This window comes from Bos javanicus, chromosome 16 (assembly GCF_032452875.1).
Source record: "Bos javanicus breed banteng chromosome 16, ARS-OSU_banteng_1.0, whole genome shotgun sequence".
In the NCBI taxonomy this organism is placed as follows: Eukaryota; Metazoa; Chordata; class Mammalia; order Artiodactyla; family Bovidae; genus Bos; species Bos javanicus.
Window position 1 is genome coordinate 69348120 of NC_083883.1, and position 17115 is coordinate 69365234.

General features: G+C 41.5%; 1 long non-coding RNA gene across 2 annotated transcripts; it reads right to left on the minus strand.

The window, feature by feature from the left end:
• Window positions 1–214: 214 nt before the first annotated feature.
• Window positions 215–15152, minus strand: LOC133228112 (uncharacterized). 2 transcript variants are annotated; one of them, XR_009730068.1, is made up of 3 exons: window positions 14610–15152; window positions 14146–14261; window positions 215–2918 (listed from the first exon to the last, which is right to left on the minus strand). It is a non-coding gene; the product is annotated as an uncharacterized LOC133228112 (long non-coding RNA). The 2 variants fall into 2 exon arrangements; XR_009730067.1 differs by lacking the exon at window positions 215–2918 and adding an exon at window positions 12059–13104.
• Window positions 15153–17115: the final 1963 nt, after the last annotated feature.

Sequence of the window (17115 nt, forward strand, 5' to 3'; positions counted from 1 at the left end):
TGATTAGTCTCACTACTCAGCTACTCAGTGCTAACAATTTGTTGCAGTATTTTCTCTATTATGTTAAGTTTGTCCTTATAATCAGGAAGCTTTTTTTTTCTATGACTATTGGAATCCCATCTCTTAAAAATGCTAAGTACTAACTTTAAGAATTAAGTGTGAACAAGTAAATTAAACATGGCTATTACCTATGGTTCAAAAAGAGAACAGATAGTAAGGCAAACATCTAAGGGTATATTTAGGAGAAAAAATATATTATGTTTCATAAATAATTGTCATTAAAATGAACATCCCTCAGTAGCAAAGACAGTTCCAAACCTCAGCATATTTCAGACAAAATTCAGTATGATGTCCTAATTCAACTGTGGTTACTGGTTGCCACAAAGTTCCAAGTACTTTGTTAGGCAACTCTGGGACAACAAAGATAAGGAAAAAGAATCTGCTTATCATGAAACTCTTAATTTAGCAGAATTGAAAGATGATGGTGGAACAGCTGAATTAAAGGTGCCTTGGGGAAGGAAAGTCTAAGTAGTAAACGATAATGTCTTCTCTAACTTTCCCCAACAGATTTAGTGAACATTTCCTCTGTATCTCTCGTAGGGTCACAAAGAGTCAGACATAATTGAGCGCATACACACACACTCCACTGTATCTTCTGCATCCTCCTATTACAGCCAGTGTAGTGGCTTCTCTCCTTATTTTTCTCCTTTCTATCTACTCCTTACCCAGAACCCCACTCTTATCTGGGCATAAACTGTGCCCATTAATCTTTGTATATATTGCCATGACGCATTCAATAAAAATCTATTGAACAAGTGAGTGAACGCATGCATACATGCTGACATGATTTAGATGCAGATAGAAAAGTGCCTTATACACTTTTCTCAAAGGGATGGTGTTTTATTCTATAAGCAGTAGCCAGGCATCACAGCTTCCCAAGTGGGAAGGAAAGATCAGATCTGTATTTAATAAGGAATACCTGGGTGCACACAAAGTATGTACTGGGTGAGGCAGGAAGAGTCTGGAGAATCTTATAATATTATAGACAAGAGATAAACTAGTTCAGACAAAGGTCTGAACTAAGGCAGTAATAATGGGGATGGAGAAGCCAGGACAAATATTTGCAAGACAGAATTTGGTTTCTGCATGGACATGGAGATGAACCAAGAGTCCAGGATTAAAACAATTTTGATGTGAACAAAACAATCTGGGCAATTCCTTAAAGACTATTGTAACAGGGCTTCTCTTGTGCAAACAAAGATGATTGATAATGTAAGTTGCACAAGCCCACATAATAATCAGCATCCTGTGTCAATGCCAAATTTTTCTCACCCGTGAATTCCCAACACCTGCAGGAAGACAGACTTGGCTTACATATTTTGTGAACTGCCGCAGTATGTGTTAATTTTATGACTTACATAATTATTCCTTTTTATGTGTCTTAAATGTCAAGGTTCCTGAAGTAACAGGAACAAGAGTAGCAAATTAAGTAACTTTGACTGAACTTATGAAGTCCTCAGTATTTCGGCAACCTTTCAACATCAGTAACTTCCACAGAATAATATTATGAATTTTGGGAATCCCCCCCAAAATGATGCCTCCAACACGGTGTAATTATTTAACTGAAGTTGGAAAATGATTTGTAAGCACAAACTGGAGTGCTATTTCATCTCATCACCCACCCCCGCTATAGAAGTGACCTCCCCAACAAGGCTGGGAGCCCTCAGGCCATTTTGCTCTAAGGAAGAGCTTCAAAAGGAACAACTAGACCAGTAAGCTCAAACATTTCAGATCCACGAGTAAGACCAAAGGATCAGGAAGAAGATATTGTTAACTGCCTGGCGTGCTGTAGTCCCTGGGGTCGCAAACAGTCGGACACGACTGGGCGACTGAACAACCACATCGTCAGCTTGGTTCCGTTCTTCACCCCTACATCAATCTAGAGAGAATGCTGCAGGCTGAGGTAGAAAAGATATTAGAGCTAGAATAGATACAAACCATGAGAGTTATCCGTTAATGAGAGAGGCAGGAAGTGGTATTCTAACCCCTCCATTCTTCAAGCTCAGCCTCCTTGGGAAGCCAAAAATACCTGCAGCCTTTCAATGAAGTCATTAAATTCAAAAAATGGGAGAACCTGGGCCTCCATTTTCCTGGGGAGGACCTTAGAAAGGAATTGGCTGTGCCAGTGTGGTGTGGGCACCATCAAGGATAAAGGAGAGGGCTAGATCCATGATGCTACATGGATGGACCTGAAGATTATCATACCAAGTAAAGTAAGTCAGACAGAGAAAGACAAATACCATTTGATATCACTTATATATGAAATCTAAAAAAATAGATAGAAATGAACTTATTTACAAAGCAGAAACAGACTCACAGACATAGAAAACAAACCTATGGCTACCAGAGGGGAGAAAAGGGCGGGGGAGGGACAAATTAGGAGTTGGAGTTAGCAGACAAACTACTATACATAAAATAACCAATAAAGTCCTACTGTATAGCACATGGGATTACACTCAATATATTGTAATAAACTATAATGGAAGGGGAAGAAGACGGCTGGGGAGAGGAGACTCTTTCGACCCTGGAATCAGCAGGAACACACTGAGAGGTTGCTGTGGTCCCCCAGGCTGGGAGCAGCAGTTGGCCAAAGTGCAGAGTGCTGGTAGATTACAGAGGAATTACAGCAGGGCACTAACACAGAGACTATAAAGTGGCCTGTCCAGCAGGGATTCCACTGGTAAAATGCCACAGGCACCATATTATGGTGGAGACAAGCTGGAAAGTTGAACGGACAACAGCGGGCCACCGAGACACATCCAAGTCAGAAAATAAAACACCTCCGCACGGTCTACGTAGCCTGCTGAGCACAGCGTTAACTCCAGGGAAAAGCAGGGTATAGCAGAATAACTTCAAACCTGAAATGAGAGACAACAAAATTAAATACTACTGGGTTTCCCTGGTAATGTCTAAATTAAAATGTTTGCATCTGAAATCAGAGGAGCTTGAGAGAGAAATTAAATTTTTATTGACAAGTGAGGAAATATACATGCTTGCTCAGTTGAGTAAAAGTAACTATGAAATTTGCACATAAGTTCATGACCTAAAAGTCAAGGACAGGAGCTCCAGAGAGAAGACAAATCTAGATTTGAAGCCAGCTCTGCCTACCATTAGCTATTTGGCTATGAGCACGTCACTTAACACTCTGTAAGCCTCATTTTCCTCTTCTGATGTGACATACTCATCTGACTTGGATTTCTGATATTTTTTTTTTTTTCTTTTTTTTTTTTTTTTTTTATTCTTCCAATTTTATTTTATTTTTAAACTTTACATAATTGTATTAGTTTTGCCAAATGGATTTCTGATATTTATTCATTTACAAAACTTAATGCCTTGCCCATGGTAAGTCAATCCCACATTGTGTTACTGATCTCTTTTCTTGCTCTATATCTGCAGCACCCAAGATTCTTATTTTCCAGTTTTGCCTCTAATTTCAAATTGCTCGTTTTCTAAGCCTTCCTAACCCAGAGTTATGCCATCACAACAATTAACCCAGGCAGAAGTGCTCAGCCAAACCCTGTACATGAAAACCCAGTCTCTGGCATCACTGTTTGATTAGCCTTCCTGGAGGGGATGGACTTTCAATTTAGTTGATTCTGCTTTAATTTCGAGTATAGAATTGCAAAGACTTTTAGGAGAAGATTAAAGTGATGGGATTAGATGGTGCCTGTAAAGCATTTGGTGTTAAAAACTTTAGCTGTCAGTGCTGTTAATAGAACCCTGTATGTACACTGAGTTCCCAGAAAATAAAATAATAAGGACAGAAAAGATTGATACCACCAAGGAACATAAGCACTGTCAGAAGGTGCAGTATGAAGCACAGAGAACCGAGTCACAGGCAACACACACAGAAGCCAGCTGTGCTTTAGAGTTCGCATCACCTTTGAATTGATCAAACTGATCTTCGTAGACAGTCTTTATGCCAATTTCCCCAGGATCACTCAACATGGAAACTATGTCCTGGTACTGAAGCCTGAGTCTGAGCAAGCTCTGGGAGATGGTGAAGGTCAGGGAAGCCTGGCACGCTACAGTCCATGGGGTTGCAGAGTCGGACGTGCTGAGCGACTGAAAAACAACTGAAGCCTGCACCTACTGTTTTCCCTAGATCCATTCCATACATTCCCAGGACAGCCAAAGCTTTCTGGAATTTCCTTCCCAAACTCCCTTTTCTTTCCTCCAGGGTGAATCAGCATCGTTAGTTTGCTATTCTTTGTTGACACGAATTTCTCCATTCTTTAAGAACATGAGCATATATTCCTAAACTATATATATAAAATGCTGTTTTATAAGTAGTTCAATTATGTGTATTTTATTTATTTGTTTATATCCTTAATTTTTATACAGAAGATTTGGGGTGGCTTACAGTGAAACTAGAAATCACAAAAATCCTAGTAAAATATAAATTAGAATTAAAAAGTTAATAACAGAAAGAATACAAATAAAAGCAGCAAATTAAGATTTGAAAAAAGTAGAGAAATAAGCAAAGTGATTATCATTCACAATGAAATAGAATACGATTGAATTTCTATTAGAATATTATAATATAGACATGTCAGACTATTCAGATTTTAATTTCAACCATGGAGGTTTTCCTGAAATCTACATATATGTGAAATATCCCATACTTTCTCATGGAATGATGACATTATACTCTTTCATCTCCTCCAAGAATAGCCCATCACGGGTCCTTACCTTTGGAAGAAGAGGTGTGATCAGAGTGGTGGAGGATATAGTCAGGGTGGAGAACCCAGCTAGTAACAAGAATAATTACTAAGATTTACTGAACATTTAGGGGCTTCCCATGTGACTTTGACTCCACCTGCTAATGTAGGAGACTCTGGTTCAATCCCTGGGTCGGGAAGATTCCCTGGAGAAAGACATGGTAACCTGCTCTAATATTCTTGCCTGGAAAATCCCGTGGACAGAGGGGCCTGGCAAGCTACAGTCCATGGGGCCGCAAAGGGTCAGACATGACTGAGTGACTGAACACTCATGCATGCAATGAACACTTACTAAATCAGGCACTTGCTGAGCTCTATAAATATCTTTGACACAATCCTCACAACAGTTCTTGGAGCTGCCCACAGAAGAGCAGACTGAGATGCAGAGAGGGTGGGCATTTGCCTGAGATTAAACAGTAAGTTGCCATCCTGGATCCCAAGATTTATTGGAATGACAGATAATCCACGTACATGTGTTAGTTAAACCATGGTGCCAGCCTGCTTGGAATCTCCAGATTCGCTCCTCCACACCATTGGGTGCATTTGTAACTTCTGTCTTGGCAAGTGAAGTCTGAGCATAACCATGCTGACATATTTCATTCATATATTTCAACTGAAGACTTTTCCAACTTCTGAACTGAACCTCAGACTCCTCTTACTAGCTGATAATGTGCATCAGGTCGTCCTGGATCAATGGGTGTCAAAGCCCTGGCAACTGTTCCCCTCAGCCTCTCTCAGAGGCCTGAGACAAACTTCCCAGAGGAAAATCAGAACCCTGTTCTTCAGCTTTAGGACCAATAACATTAGATACAAAGTCTCTGTCCTGAAGATCATAGACCCCAGAATCTGACCACTATGCCCCTGTGACAAAATGCATCCTTTCAAAACTCTTGGGAGATTTTGCTTCTTTTAGAAAAAAACAATTGAAAATGTTAAGAGCTTATTCATCTTACTACAAAATATTTAACATTGAAAGTACCTCAAGAGGCACATCTGAAAAATCCAGAAATAGATATCTTACATTTGACATTCAGCCTATTTTCCTTTACTTAATTGATTCCATTATTCATGTTTTCCACACCCCAAACTTACTGATTTTTTCATAGTGCTCATGCACTTCAAGAATGCATAGTTATTAATCAAAGGATCTATTCTTTACTTAGCCAAGATATCCATATTAAATTCTTTTCATCTTCTGCCATAAATCAGGTCTTCCAGCTCCTTCATCATTTTCATTACTCATGTCCATGTTCTTTCCAATTTATCTGAGCTGCTCAAAAATTCCCATTGTTACACATTCCATACAAAGGAATACTTCACTTGCAAAACTGTGGTATTGGGATTCCCAAGAGTAAAGTTAAATTGACATGGGCGCTTTTTTTGCTTTTTCCTGCTCAAATAAGACTGAATTTGCTACCTTTCAAGATAGCAACTTTTCAGATTTGGCTTAGTCATAAAGAAACTGGTTATTGTTTTTGTGCCTTAATTTGGGATGAGACCCTAAAACAGAAAAAAGACCCTAGCTGGGTGTTTAAGAGCTGAAAACGGCTAGAGATTCAAAACACTTGATTAAACTAATTCACTAGAGTCCATCTCAATCCTAAGGGCAGTGAGTCTGGAACTTCCAATTCCTGCCTTTATATAAACGCAGAATCAAGTCACAAGATTGTTTCCATCAGTATCAATTCAGGCATCTGTATACAGTCACGTTCTCTGTCTCCAATCATTTCCATGACACCATAAGGCCAAACAGTATTTGAGGGTTAGTGGCAGAAGCATTTTTATGCGAAAAGGTACCTCACTGGCAAAATTTGGTTTAGGAAACGAAGAGGTATATTTGTTGTTATTCAGTTGCTCAGTCATGTCCGACTCTTTGTGACCCCATGGACTGCAGCACCCCAGGCTTCCCTGTCCTTCACCATCTCCTGGAGCTTGCTCAAACTCATGTCCATTGAGTTGGTGATCCCATCCAATCAACTCATCCTCTGTCATCCCCTGCTCCTCCTGCCTTCAATCTTTCCCAGCATCAGGATCTTTTCCAATGAGTCAGTTCTTCCCATCAGGTGGCCAAAATACTGGAGTTTCAGCTTCAGCATCAGTCCTTCCAATGAACATTCAGGACTGATTTCCTTCAGGATAGACTAGTTGGATCTCCTTGCAGTCCAAGGGACTCTCAAGAGTCTTCTCCAACACATTTCAAAAGCATCAATTCTTTGCCACTCAGCTTTCTTTATTGTCCAACTCTCACATCCATACATGACTACTGAAAAAACCATAGCTTTGACTAGACAGACCTTTGTTGGCAAAGTAATGTCTCTGCTTTTTAATATGCTGTCTAGGTTTTTCATAGCTTTTCTTCCACGGAGCAAACATCTTTTAGTTTCATGGCTGCAGTCACAAACTGCAGTGATTTTGGAGCCCAAGAAAATAAAGTTTCTCACTGTTTCCATTCTTTCCCCATCTGTTTGCCATGAAGTGATGGGACCGAATGCTATGATCTTAGTTTTCTGAATGTTGAGTTTTAAGCTAGCTTTTTCACTCTCCTCTTTCACTTTCATCAAGAGGCTCTTTAGTTCCTCTTCATTTTCTGCCATAAGGGTGGTGCCATCTGCATATCTGAGGTTATTGATATTTCTCTTGGCAATCCTGATTCCAGCTTGTGCTTCATCCAGCCTGGCACTTTGCAGGATGTACTCTGCATATAAGTTAAATAAGCAGGGTAACAGTATGCAGCCTTGACATACTCTTTTCCCAATTTGGAACCAGCCTGTTGTTCCATGTCCAGTTCTGACTGTTGCTTCTTGATCTGCATACAGGTTTCTCAGGAGGCAGGTAAGGTGGCCTGGTATTCTCATATCTTGAAGAATTTTCCAGTTTGTTGTGATCCACACAGTCCAAGGCTTTACAGTAACCAATGAAGCAGAAGTAGATTGCTAGTTAATCCTACATGGTTTAACATTAAAACTGTTCAATAAACACACAGTCCTGGTCATTTTCTTCTTCGTTCCTTAGCTTGATACATTCGTTCCTTAGCTTGATACATCTATCATACATGATAGACATTCTTATCTCTGTCTAAGGATGGAAGTGAGACATGAAAAGTATTGGGTTGGCCAAAAAGTGTTTGTTTGGGTTTTTCATAACATGTTATGGAAAACCACAAATAAATTGTTCAGCCGATGCAATAGTAAAACACACAGCAAAATCACTCTTTATTGATTTTATATTATGCTTCTTCGTTCTATGCCAACAGAATAGTATTCTTTCAAATATTCAAGCCAACTTTCCTTGTTCCTAGATCTAGCAGAGAGAATTCTACAAAACAAAGACAGCTCCACAACTAACCAACTATGACAGCTAACCAACTATGGTATCAAGTTACCTGTGGACTCTGTTTACTAAGTTAGTATCACAGTACTTGGCTGTGTATCCTGTGCTGTGCTAAGTTGCTTCAGACGTGTCAGACTCTTTCTAACTCTATGGACTGTAGCCTGCCAGGCTCCTCTGACCATGCAATTCTTTAGGCAAGAATACTGGGGTGGGTTGCCATGCCTTCCTCCAGGGGATTCTCCTGACCCCAAGATCAATCCCACATCTCTTATGTCTACCTGCATTGCAGGTGGGTTCTTTACCACAAGCGCCACTTGGCCATGGACAATCAAGAATAAGATATAAGTGAATCACCATTACTAGGAAAACCAGCTATAAATGACAGGATAGAGAATTAAGCATCATCTCCTAGAATCAGCCTAATAGAATAATCATAGTATTTTAGGAATGGATGTTTTCTACACATACTCCAATTACTATTAAACATGCTAAATCTTGAGGCAGAGCTTTGGTCACTCATTAATGAATCTGCCAATTGTAAAGCACCACAGACACACCCCCAGTGAAATCATGCCATCTTAAAAAATATAACATTTGTGATTATAATCTGAATAAACTGACTCTCTTTTGAATCAGAAGTAATGTAATCAATGCAAGTGATTGTGAAGATAATTTTGTCATCAATTACCTTTCTCTTCTTTATACTTTAACCCCAAACTACTACAAGGTATAAGCAAATATTTAGCATTCTTATTTAAATCAGAAAGATATATTGTTTGAGTTATAATGAGGCTAAAATTTCTAATGGGATCTTGAGTGTAATTAGCAGTTACTCTGATTAGAGGAGCTTCCCAGGTGGTGCTAGTGGTAAAGAACCCACCTGGCCAGTGAAGGAGACCAAGATTCAATCCCTGGGTGGAGAAGATCCCCTAGAGGAGAGCATGGCACCCATGTTCCAGTATTCTTGCCTGGAAAATCCCAAGGGCAGAGGAACCTAGTGGGCTACAATCCACAAGGTGACAGAGAGTTGGACACAACTGAAGTGACTTAACACACACACACTCTGATTGGAAGCTAGATGTTTTCTAATGTGGTCTTGAAATTAATTGCCAGAGTCAGGATCCACCTCTGGCAACTGATCTCCATGTTCTAAATGAAGCAGTGGTTACCACTCCTGATTGGATACCTCTTTAGCAAAGTTTTGAGATACCAGAAGTTTAAGAATTTGGAATCATCTCCATCATCAGAATCTTCTCTGTGTGTTCATCGCTCACTCGTGTCCGACTCTATGCAACCCCATGGACTGTAGCCCACCAGGCTCCTCTGTCCAAGGGATTCTCCAGGCAAGAATACTAGAGTGGGTTGCCATGCCTCCTCCAGGGGATCTTCCCGACCCAGGGATTGAACCCAAGTCTCCTGCATTGCAGGCGGACTCTTTACCATCTGAGCCACAAGGGAAGCCTAGGCTACTCAAATATGAGGGCTAATAATGAATGTAATATTGATTTGGTAAGTAAGGATCTAAGCAGATTTAGAGTCAGATGCAAAACTTTCACTGATGACCCCACTGCAATAACGTACATGTAATTAAGATCACTGTATACATAAACCCTTAGTGCATGCCATGAAATTCCTTGTTCATTTTGGCTGATACAAGAGTCATGGACTAATTTCTGTCATTTATCTTGTTCTGCCAAAGCACAGGGTTGAGAATAATCTAGCTAATTAACAGGTCTCATTAGGTTTTTACTGGCCAGTAGTGCTGAGTTATTGTTCTATATATATTTCAGCACGATTTTTGTTGGCATGACACACAGAACAGATGGTGGAATCATCCCTAAGGATGACAAGTTGTGACAATTGTTATAAACATAGAGAGAAGGAAACGCAATGCCTCTGATTTGTCAACTGATTTCTAACCAATATTTCACTTAATCCTCAAAGAAACTCTATGAGATATAAAATACTATCCCCATTTCTGAGACAAGAAAAATTGAGGCTCAGCAAAGCTAATTAAATACAAACTACTTTGGGGGGTGTGGGACATAGAAAGTTGGGTCAATGGTATAGCCATTAAAGAACTGGTGCTTCCCTGATGGCTTTGACTATAAAGAACCTGCCTGCAATGCAGGAGACCTGGGTTCAATCCCTGGGTCAGTAAGATCCCCTGGAGAAGAAAATGGCAACCCACTCCAGTATTCTTACCTGGAGAATCCCATGGACAGAGGAGCCTAGCAGGCTACAGCCCCAGCTCACAAACCGTCAGACATGACAGAGAGACTAACAGCAAAATTAATTAAATATAAGCTGTCTGGGGAGTGTGGGGCAGAAAAAGTGGGGTCAATAGTATAGCCATGAAAAAGAGCACCTTTTCCTTGAATGAGTTCTTCAAGTAGCTGCTTTGACCACATCTGACCATCCCAATAGTTAGAAGTCTGAACCAAACCCGCAGGGACCTGAAAACCAGAAGCCCTTCTGAAAGTGCATGATGTGGGTGAGTGGGTCCCAGAGAAGCCATCTCCTCTACAAGCTGGTGCACAGGCTTGTCGAGGCTGGTCATAGTGTATGATAAACACCCTTATGTAACACTTCCATTTAAGGCACAACTATAGACCTAAAGGTTGGTGCCGGTTCTGTGGGTCCAGCCTTCCCTTGATGTTCTTTAACATGGGCCCATATTAGAGTTCCAGGCTGGAGATGAAGAACCTCATTGCCCAACAGAACTGCTTTGACAAGACTGTCAGGAAAGCTGAAATAGCCAGAGCAGAAGCATGGCAGGTTAAAGGAATGACTTCAGGGTACACGGAGGCACTGCTGTGACAAAGTGGTCTCAGACACCAAGGGCCGATACTAACAACCCGGGAATGGGGTGGTGGAGGAGCTGGGAGCCGGCCCTTGTCAAGCAGAGGCTTCAAACCAACATCATATGATGATGAGCCCTGCAAATGGCTCTGGCCACACATCAAAGCACAAACAAATGCCCTGCTCCAAGACGTTCTGTGTAACACACACATCTGTCGATCCTTCAGGCTCAAAGGAGGCAGGTTTTTAGAAATGCTATCAGCTCTTTCACGTTGACATTCAACTTGAACTGAACTCCTTTATGTGTGTGCAGGTTTAGACTCCATAATTGCAAGCCCTAGGACAGTAACAAATTGCTCTTGTGTCTGTGTGGGAGGGAAGATGGCAAAGGAGGGCTGATATGCACTGTATTTGTAGCGCTTACAGTTCAGGAGCAGGAAAAAAGACAGAAATAAAGGATTGATCCTCCTATGGGATGCCCCATGTTTCCCACGATGCCTTCTCTCCTGCCCCGAAGAAACAAACCTAGGTTTATGGAGTCCTCATTTATCACAATCTGGATCTTCCTTCCTTTTAGCCCCCATCCTGACAGTCTTATATTAAAAAAAAAAAAAAATCCTCTCTCTAATAAGGATTTGGACCAATCATTTGGGGTTCAGATTTTTAAGGGCTTCCCTGGTAGCTTAGCTGGTAAAGAATCCACCTGCAATGCAGGAGACCTGGGTTGGGAAGATCCCCTGGAGAAGGGATCAGCTACCCACTCCAATATTCTGGCCTGGAGAATTCCATGGACTACATAGTCCATGGGGTCACAAAGAGTCAGACACGACTGAGACACTTTCACTTTTCAGATTTTTAAGACTATGGGAAAATAATAATAACAAGAGAGCAGTTTCCTAAAAATAAACATTAACTGCACTATAGAAGGACCTAACATTTCTCCCCTTTGCCATATAGTTTATCTTAAATTATGTCAGAATAGTTTCAGAACCAAAATCAATTCCTCTTTTTTTAATTGGAGTATAATTGCTTTACAATGCTATTTCTTCTGTACAAGGAAGTGAATCTGCTACATGTATACATATATACCCTCCCTCATGGACCTCCCTCCCACAACCCCCATCCCACCTTTCTAGGTCATCATAGACAACGAGGCTGAGCTCCCTGTGCTATACAGCAGCTTGCCAACAGTTATCTATTTTACACATGTGTGTGTGTGTTTAGTTGCCTAGTCATGTCCAATTCTTTGCAATCCCACAGACTACAGCCCACCAGGCTCCTCTGTCCATGGGGGTTCTCCAGGCCAGAATACTGGAGTGGGTTGCCATGCCCACCTCCAGGGGATCTTCCCAACCCAGGGATTGAACCCAGGTCTTCCACATTGCAGGCGGATTCTTTACCATCTGAGCCATTAGGGAAGCGCAAGAATACTTGAGTGGGTAGCCTATCCCTCCTACAGGGGATCTTCCTGACCCAGGAATCAAACCGGGGTCTTCTGCATTACAGGCAGATTCTTTACCAGCTGAGTTACCAGGGAAGCCTACTTTAGGGACAGTAGTGTATAAATGTCAATCTTCTTCAAGGTCCTCCTGTGTCAAGTCTCCAGGCAGGGGCTCTAGTATACACAGTTTCAGGATTCTGTCCTCAAAACAGCTCTGTAAAACAAATCTTATGACCCACTTCTACAAATGGGGAAACAGAGGCAAGAAGGGATCAAACAGTGGGAAGCAGGCAAGTTGGAGGAGCAGAAATCACAAACTTTTGACTTTAAGCCCAGAGCTCTTAAAATCATATTACTCTTTGTTTTTATTTAAAACCAAGTTGTATAGAACTTTTAAAAATAGCTTTTTATTCTTTGTGGTTTGGGGAAAATTAGAAAGTCTTTGAAAGCAAAATTAAATGCTAAGTCTGCACATAAAGTTTTAATGCTTATGATCAGAAAACCTAAACACTTCGACCAAAAATACATGATGATGAAATAATGCCTTAATTTGGTGCCAACGTTTCATAAAATTTTAGGATTTCTGCAAATGCCTCCTTTTCAATTGAGGGCCTGGTGTATCCCCAAATTGGCTGCTCCTTACTTTTTAGAGGAAAGGCTTTTCATACTTACTGAACTCCCCTGGCACATGCTTCCTTGGCAAGTGCATGACATTGAGTTAATTCTGAGCATGAGGTCAAACCAAATGCCCTAAAAAAGAAAGTCAAAGGAAAGAACATGCGTGTTTCCTTGAATCATCAACAACTGCCTCATTTCCATTTTTCTGGACCTAAATAATTATGCACAGTGCTCAGATCATCAGTCATTTAAGGCCCCAGACTCTGGGCTTGTCGAGAAGCCTCTCAACCCTTCCCGGACCTGAGCTAATTAGTCTGACTCTCACTTGCCGAACCCACTGGACCTTCATAAGCTGGAGCCATATGTCAGCTTGAGGTCTTTAGATGAAAGTGACAGAAGCTGTCTCTGACTGAGTAGGTAGAAAACGAGATTAAAGATATCGTGTAGTTCCCAGAGGGCTTCCCTGGTGGCTCAGATGGCAAAGAATCCACCTGCAATGCGGGAAACCTAGGTTCTATCCCTGGGTTGTTAAGATCCCCTGGAGAAGGGAATGACTACCCACTCCAGTATTCGAAAAACTCCGGGAGTTAGTGAAGGACAGGGAAGGCTGGTGTGCTGCAGTCTGTGGGGTTGCAAAGAGTCGGACAGGACTGAGCGACTGAACAACAGCAAAAAAGTTCCCAGAACCACGGGGAGTGCTGGGGACGCAGGCTCGAGGCTGAGGTTCCAGCAACAATGGTCGAAATCATGCTGTAGGAGGGACGTGATGAAGAAAATAGTGTAGCCAGCATCAGGGGTTGGGCACTGTCCCTTCTGGTTCAAGAACTAAGCCTGGAAAGCATGGCTAATGCCCTGTTGACAGGAAGAGGGACACAGGGTGAGCATCTCGGCTGTGTCACTAGGTACAGAGTCAACCGCTGGAGAAGGTGTCTCTGCCTGGCAAGCCCTTTGTCACCTACTTGTGCCTGAGTATCAGGACCATCTTAGCATTACGGGGAAAGCAGGTCTTTGGCACATGGCAAAACTTGCGAAGAATTCACAAATGTCAAAAGGGATGGGGCGCAGGTGTGTTTTCAAAGCAAATGACAGAGGTAACACCCATTTCTTAGCACAATAAAATAAATATAACAATTCCTATTTTTGAATTGAGAAATCAAGAAAGGTATAACTTACCTGAATTCATAATGACAAAGCCAGAATTCCTGTTTTTTTTTTTTTTCTGATTCAAAAGTCCATGAACTTTCAACTAAGCTATCCTGCCACTTTCTTTTAATAAAATAAGAATTGTTCTAAAAAAAAGAGAGAGAGAGAATTGTCCCAATTCAATTTTCTAGACAACACCAGAAATATCAGACATATAAGAAAAGTAAAATATCTTGAACTGGTGATCATGTTTATTTGATTTAGGTTTGATATTCCCAGACAAAATACTCGCTGCTGTTCAACTGAGCTACCTACCTGTATTTTCCTCTTTGAGTTAAGTAAGGGTCAAACACTGAATCAAAATGGTGTAACTTCATATTTGTGACTCATTTATCTGTTTTCTTAAAGGATATTAGGAGATGACCTGCAAGAGCAGTTTAATGTATAAGGCTGTGAACAGGGAGATTTAGGTCTGTGTAGACAAAAGCACATACCCATTACGCTTCTACTCTGTGTAAAGCATTGTTCCAGCCACTGGGGAAGAAATGACGACTCTGCTGGGGAGAAGTTCAAAGTTTAGTAAATAATTTCAGTGGTGTAGTGAACGTTGTGAAATGACCACATATAAGATAGGACAGAAGCTCACAGGACATCAAACCAATATTTAGAGAATCTGGGCAGACTTCTCAAAGGAGGTTCCAGTCAGTAGAGAGGCCCCAGTTCAGTTCAGTTCAGTTGCTCAGTCACATTCGACTCTTTGCGACTCCATGGACTACAGTACACCAGGCCTCCCTGCCCATCACCAACTCCCAGAGTTTACACAAACTCATGTCCATTGAGTTGATGATGCCATCCAACTGTTTCATCTTCTGTCATCCCCTTTTCCTCCTGCCTTCCATCTTTCCCAGCATCAAGGTCTTTTCAAATGAGTCAGCTCTTTGCATCAGTGGCCAAAGTATTGGAGTTTCAGCTTCAACATCAGTCCTTCCAATGAACACTCAGGACTGATCTCCTTTAGGATGGACTGGTTGACCTCCTTGCAGAGAGGCCCCAGCCATGTTCATTCATCATTCTACAAAATTCTATGAGCATCTATGGATCACCTCATGTAGGCTTTGCTAAGGGTTAGATGTTTAGCATTCAAATTAGTCTCTACACACCTGGAACTTAGAATCTAGTGAAGAAGACATAAATAAAACAAACAATTATACTAGCACTTTATTAAATGTAATTGGAATAAGTGTTATCAACAGAAAATAACAGTTTTATGAGAATTTATAACAAGAGAACCTATCATAATGTAGATGAGGTAGTGAAGGGGTATCGGGAGACCATTCTCCTTGGGTCTCTCGCATTCATGTATATCTTGTGTCAGCTTTTTTTCCCTTCTTTCTTTTCATGGATGTTTGTATAAGAAGCAGCCTCAAAAGATAGAGATGGTGTCTCCCTCTGAAGCACAGGGAAGGTTTCCTACCAGCACAGTAAAGACCGTGTCACCTTCATGGCAAAGGATGGGCAGGTTTGCCCAAAGTCCCCTTTAGAAGACCAAGGTTCTTCGGCGTGAGTTTCCGCAGCTGTGCGGCAAACCCACTGTGTGTACAGCGCTGACATGCTCTACGCTGCACCATCCCCCTGAGACTTCAGGGACAAGAGGAACTTAAGTGAAAGGACAGCTGTGCTGCCTTCTGTACTGTGAGTAATAAGGAAACTGAGGGACTTCCCTAGTGGTCCAGGGGCTAAGAGTCCACCTGCCAACGCAGGGGACACAGATTCAATCCCTGGTTCAGGAAGATTCCTCATGCCACAGGGCAACTAAGCCCATGCACCACAACTACTGACCTGTACTCTAGAGCCTGTGCCCCCAGCTGCTGTGCCTGCAGGCCCCAGAGCCTGAGATCTGCAACAAGAGAAGCCACCGCAATGAGAAGCCCACAAATCGCAACTAGGGAAGAGACACCGTTAGCCTCAACTATAAGCCTCCCTTGGAAGAAATGGAGTAGCCATCATGGTCAACAAAAGAGTCTGAAATGCAGTACTTGGATGCAATCTCAAAAACGACAGAATGATCTCTGTTCATTTCAAAGGCAAGACATTCAGTATCACAGTAATCCAAGTCTATGCCGCAACCAGTAATGCTGAAGAAGCTGAAGTTGAACGGTTCTATGAAGACCTACAAGACCTTTTAGAACTAACACCAAAAAAAGATGTCCATTTCACTATAGGGGACTGGAATGCAAAAGTAGGAAGTCAAGAAACACCTGGGGTAACAGGCAAATTTGGCCTTGGAGTACAGAATGAAGCAGGGCAAAGGCTAATAGAGTTTTGCCAAGAGAACATACTGGTCATAGCAAACACCCTCTTCCAACAACACAAGAGAAGACTCTACACATGGACATCACCAGATGGGCAACACCGAAATCAGATTGATTATATTCTTTGCAGCCAAAATGGAGAAGCTCTATACAGTCAGCAAAAACAAGACCAGGAGCTGACTGTGGCTCAGATCATGAGCTCCTTATTGCCAAATTCAGACTTGAATTGAAGAAAGTAGGGAAAACCACCAGACCATTCAGGTATGACCTAAATCAAATCCCTTATGATTATACAGTGGAAGTGAGAAATAGATTTAAGGGACTAGATCTGGTAGATAGAGTGCCTGATGAACTATGGACTGAGGCTCATGACATTGTACAGGAGACAGGGATCAAGATCATCCCCATGGAAAAGAAATGCATAAAAGCAAAATGGCTGTCTGAGGAGGGCTTATAAACAGTGTGAAAAGAAGAGAAGCAAAAATCAAAGGAGAAAAGGAAAGATAGAAGCATCTGAATGCAGAGTTCCAAAGAATAGCAAGGAGAGATAAGAAAGCCTTCCTCAGCAATCAATGCAAAGAAATAGAGGAAAACAACAGAATAGGAAAGACTAGAGATCTCTTCAAGAAAATTAGATACCAAGGGAACATTTCATGCAAAGAAGGGCTTGATAAAGGACAAAAATGGT